Genomic DNA, 5,950 nt, shown 5'->3' on the forward strand with positions numbered 1-5,950 from the left:
ATGGTAGAGGAGATGAGCATGCATTGAAGCTTGGCTCTTGGTTGGATTTGCATCACAAAGCCAAGAGTTGTTGGTGTAGGCCTCTCTTCTCACAAGCTTGGAGTAGATGATGAGCTTTCCATTAAAGCTTGAGAAGGAGAGAGAGAGTCTTCTTGCTTCCCACATGAGATTGTGTGAGTGTGTGTGTGTGATAATGCCTTGCCAAAATCAGCCCCCTCTCTCTGTTGGTCGACCCCTCTTGGATTTTACTCATGCTGGCACCCCATTGGACCCTACAAAGCTTAGCCAATGATAATTGAGAAGCATAAGTGATAGCCTTTTGACATGTGTCCCCCTTTCCCCTTTTGTGAGAGCTTTATGTATTTAATTAATGCAATTAAACTCTCATTGGACCCCATAGTCTTCTGGCCAATAGGAATCAGGCAAGCCATTGGACTGTTGAATGCTCATTATACCCCTTGGGAGACAGTCCAATAGTCTTCTAATGAGATTGATTTCTGTTGGTTCTTTTATCAAGTGTTTTAAAATGAATTAAACTAAATGTACTCTAGCCTAATTCTCATTGGTCTACCTCTATGGCCATCCAATAGGATTTGAGTGCACTTTGGGGCAACTGGGCTAGGGAGCTGACATGTGTCCCCTATTCCCTTTGTGTAAAGGGATCCTCTGAGAGTGTGTGTGTGTGTGTGTGTGTGTGTGTGTGTGTGTGTGTGTGTGTGTGTGTGTGTTTCTCTCTCATCCCCTACTTACAGGGCTCGCCCCCTCCTCTTTAGGAGTCTTCGAAGACTTTTTGCACACCACAAGGCATCCAATTTTCCTAAGGAATGACCATTGGACTTAACCTTTGAATTTTGGAACCTTAGCATTTTGGAAGTCTTAATGGGCTGAACCTTAGGTCTTTGAAGCCCATTGCTTGCACATTGTGCTTCTTCAGATGGTCCCCCTTTGGATCCCTACTTTGACCAGTTTGCTAGCCTTATCAATAATCTAGCTTTTTCTCCCTTGGTACTTCCCCATATTAAATGATATGTTTAACATGAGAAAATCATTTTGGAGAATTAGATACTAGTTATTATGAATTACCTCTCTCTTGAAATCATAGCCGTCCTCGACTATGGGGTAGAGAAGATAAAGCCTATTCATTAGTCCTTTTTCTAGCGGGTAGAGGATCCCTATCTTACCCTACGACATCGTTCTAGAATGGATGACTAATCCATTTGGCACTTGAGAGCCTAAGCTGCCACAAGCATGTCTACGCATTAGTCCTATCAATCTTCCATAGTAGAGTGACAAGCTCTACTTGGTGTTTGGAAGACGTCGTCTCCGCAAACTTGCTCCTACGCATGCATACTTCTTAACATTTGTGCACAATAAATCAAAATAGAGTCTTATAAGACAAAAACTTTGTTCATTTTCAACATTTATACATTTGCTTACTGCAGGGAAGCATTCGAAGCATTGACAAGGTTTAGGTTATCCTTTCAATGTATGCCTTGCATCCATCTAGCATCTTCAAACGGATAATTCTTAAACTTAATAAGATATCGTTGGATAGTCTTTGTTGACCACTGGGTCAACAACACAACATAACTCAAGTTTCGTACCAAAGTCTTATCTTTTGCGAGTTATGAAATGCTGCGGATTATGGCTATAAACATCATTTGTAATGAATAGTTATTCTAGTTTCAGAAGGCGGGGTGCAATGGCACTTCCAAATTGTAAATACAAAGCCATTTGACCCTTTCAACCCCATTTTTGGTTAAGCCTAAGGTAGCGTTAGTATATAAGGTACCTAGGTCATTTTGTAAAAAAGACTTTTATCATAATCAAAACTTAGCGCTGCCGTCTACTGTGTGTGAGAGAGAAAGAGAGTGAGCGTGAGCTTCATCCTCTCGCTACGCCCAGCTCGCTCAACACATTGGAGATCCGACTGCACCATTGCTGTAGGCTCGAGGAGAGCTACGCGACAATGCCAAGCATTCCACGCGAGACGAAGCGCACACGCCGACGCATCTACGACCTATTTGTGGCCGTAAGTGTATCAAACGATGTCTGTCTTTTGCGTGCTAGTAGTCTATAGAATCGTGGCGACATAAGCTACGCATAGGTACTCATAAATTTCAGTTTCGGACACTTTCAAAATTCAGCTCTGTCATCCTACGCGTTTTCCGCAGATGGGTTTTGAGTGTAGAAGATTAGGGACATGTGTATCCTAGTGAGGGGATGGTGTTCCTTAAGTTTCGTACGAATCTGGCATGATTAGGTGAGTTACCTTCTGTATGTGTGTATGTGGCTAGGTGGTGTAGTTGAGGGCAGTGAGGTTCTTGATTGTGGTTTAGTTGGCCTTCCTGAGTTTTGTATGTGTAGGATGGTCTCAGCCTGACAAGCTAAAGAGATTTCCTCTGTGTGCCTATCGTGTCATCTGTGTCCTCGATTGACATTATGTTGATCTAGGTAGTGTTTGCATGCACTTCATGGGTGTGTGAGTCGCTCCCGTCCAACATTGGCGCCGCTGCCGGGGACACAAGGACCTAAGTAGGTTTCCTACTAACACTCGTGTGATGGTTGCTTGATTTAGTTTCAGCTAAAGAAAGCGTTTTTCTTAAGTGGATCCGGAAGAGGATATTCCGTGATCAAGTGGATAGCCAGGAAGCGTGTGTCTTGCCGAGGGTCTGCGACTAGATAGGTTTAGTTAGGATCTGTGGATTAGAGTAGTTGTTGGTGGTCGAGTGATTTGTGAGGTGATAAAAGCGTTTACTAGTTCGTGTGTGGCAGTGAAGCGTTTTTCTACTCATAGATGCAAAACCCCATATGATTTGTAGGAGTAGCTTTAGGTAAGTGATCTGATTCTGATCTAGAGCTATTCATCACTGAATTATTTGCTAAAGTGCTTGATTGCATTTGAAATCATGGAAAAGTGTGCTTTTGAGGGTAAAAATGGATTAAACAAGCTTTTGTGGATATTTTTGCATGACTGACTGATGCTGTGCATATAAAAGAGCATTTGCAAGGGTTCTGTGAAGATAACCTGCAATTCTGTAAACATAGACATCCTACGCATAAGATGTCTCAAGGGGGTTCTGGAGACCAAATTTGAAAATTCTGACTGTACCAGTGGGTTCAGAGGGTAGTTTTTACCCTAGTAACATATTGACTTGGGTGTTTTTCCCTATTTTTGTTGACCAAAAGCCAAAAGGCGGAGTCAGAAAACGTAAAATTTCAGCAAAGGCTTAATTGAGTGATTTTTGCATGTTTTTGCAATTGTGAAGCATACTTGCACTTGCTAAGAGCATAAGGAAGCATCAGGGACACTTCAATCTCAAAAAATCAACAGTAGACATCCTACGCGTAGGATGTCTACAGGGTGATCTGGTGGAAATTTTGAAATTCTGAGTTGACCAGTGTGTTCAGAAGGTAGGTTTTACCCTATTTTCACCTGGAAAGTGGAAATTTGACCATATCTTGACAGGATAAGGCCAGATAGACTGAAATTGCCAGAGATCCTACCCAAATTGTACCAAAGCATTATTTTGAGACCAAAACCATAATATGGCTGCATAGGCATGTTCTAAATGTTGTATTGAGTGTCTGAAAGGGGTTTCACCTCATTTGGGTGAGAAAATTGGGTTCAAAGCGGGCTTTAGCACTTTTGACTAAAAAAAGGCAAGAACAGCTAAAATTTGGGACTTTTGAAATCCAAACCAAAATCTAAGCATACCACTGGGTTACTGACATCAAGGGGAAGCTGTGGGACAAGTCTGGGGTGAAACAGGCCAAAAAGACATCCTACGCATAGGATATCTTCTGTGTGATTTTGGACTCTAAACAAAATTCTGAGCATACCACAGTGATCAGCACCTTAAGGAGAGTCTGTGGTTCAAATTTGGGGCAATTCTGAGCAAAAAGACATCCTACACGTAGGATGTCTAAGGCATAAGTCTGAAACCAAAATTCTACTGTGACATACCATGCTGTCATATAGCCTTAGATAAGCCTCCTAGGCAAATTTGGTCCAATTTGGAGTTAATTTGACTTGGGAATTAATCAGAACACACATCAAGCTTCTGGAGCATATTCTTGATCATTTGACCAACCTATAGGTGTCAGAATCAGAAAGTAAAACTAGCTGTGAGTTAAGCACATCAAGGGGAAGCTACAGTCCAAGTTTGAGCTGAAACAGAGCAAAAAGACATCCTACGCGTAGGATGTTGCCAGCTTGATTTAGGACTCCAGACCAACTTATGAGCACATCACTGTGATCAGCACATCAAGGAGAAGTTCGGGTGAAAATTTCAAGTTATTCTGAGCAAAAAGACATCCTACGCGTAGGATGTCTCAAGGCCATTTTTAGGTCCAAATGAAGTTCTGAGCATACCATTGTGTTGCTGGACTTAAGGGGAGTCTCTTGACCAAATTTTGTTAAATTCTGAGCATATAGACATCCTAAGCGTAGGATGTCTCTAGGCCAGTTTTAGGGTCCAATTGTACTTTTGACCATACAGGAGTGTTCATAGTATCACAGAGTTCCCAAATCTTCTTTCAAAATTGAATTTGGACTCATTTTGACCAGTCTAAACTGCATTTCACTGTTTTGGCCATAACTTTCACAAACGGTATCGGATTGAAAAAGTTTTTATATCAAAATGTAGCCTGAGAGCGGCTCTACATCGTTTGAGGCCTCAAAATTCATCCAGAAGTTAGGGGTGTCTAAAAGTGACAATTTGCGAGAATTGTGACGAAACGGTTGCGGTTTTGGACATAGTTTCGACTTTTCCCTAACCAAAGAACTTGAACACAGTGGACTAAGTCTACTTGAACTAAGAAAAATCTCTTAAGCCCAGAAATCATGTCTACCCTAGATTCAAACGCAGCTTACACAAGCTTGGAGATCCCGACGATAGAGGAATATCCTCCCACAATGGATCTTCCAAACTTGCAATTGATAAAGACCCATCTTGTTGAGAGAGTTTGGATGATTGGTCATGAGAGTGAAGGACTATATAGATACATTGACGACAATGAGGTCAATCTTTATAGGTGCTCAGATCCATACCTAGAAGAGATAACGGATTACAAGCTCTTAAATGTCTACACATACGGAGTCGACTGTCAATGGAGATCTATAGTTGTCGACAAGTATGGACGAGAATACAGAGTTGTAGAAAGCACAAATCCACAGACTGTACTAGAAAGAGGTGGATATTTGGTCAATGAAGGACCACAAATGCCTCCACCAAACACGAGAATTCCTATAGGAATTCCAAGAAGTGAGACACCAGGATTCCCTTCAAGAGCGATAACGAGAGAATAATTGGGAGAGTCTATGGTTAGACTTGTAGACAATCAACGAGTTAGACCATCCCAAGTCCAGAAATGGGTAAACAGAAAATACTCCGGAGATAAAGATCCGAGAGATCACGTGGCGGCTTTTAGAAGAGTGATTAGAGCAGAGGAAGTTTTAGATTTTGTGACACAGTTTGCGGGATTTGGATTGACTCTAGAAGATGATGCAGCTACATGGTTCGATTCGGTGGAAAAATGGGATTTTGAGACCCTATATGAGCTGTTTGAGGAGTTTATTGAAGAATTCTCGCCAAAAGGCATTGCTCACAACACGGTCTCGCAAATCCATAGATTCAAAAGAGAATGAATCAGTATGTAGAGCATCATTACGGCTCAAGAGATATGTTAAGCTCTGTCTGAGAGCGGAATTACCTACACAAGCACGACTGGTGCTGATCTTTATCCAGGGAATGAGAGATGAGGGCCTTCAGAAGGATCTGCATATGATAAGGAGGATGACGCTAAACGAGTTGATAAAAGAGGCTCTTTATCTAGTGGATAACTGTGAGGCATACAAAGAAAAGGACTTAAAGAGTCAAGGAGATGACACATCCTCTCAGCACAGTGTTTCATAGATAAGTGAGTCCATTGCCAAGCCAACGGCACC

This window comes from Adiantum capillus-veneris, chromosome 18 (assembly GCF_014529385.1).
Source record: "Adiantum capillus-veneris isolate H3 chromosome 18, ASM1452938v2, whole genome shotgun sequence".
NCBI classification, from domain to species: Eukaryota; Viridiplantae; Streptophyta; class Polypodiopsida; order Polypodiales; family Pteridaceae; genus Adiantum; species Adiantum capillus-veneris.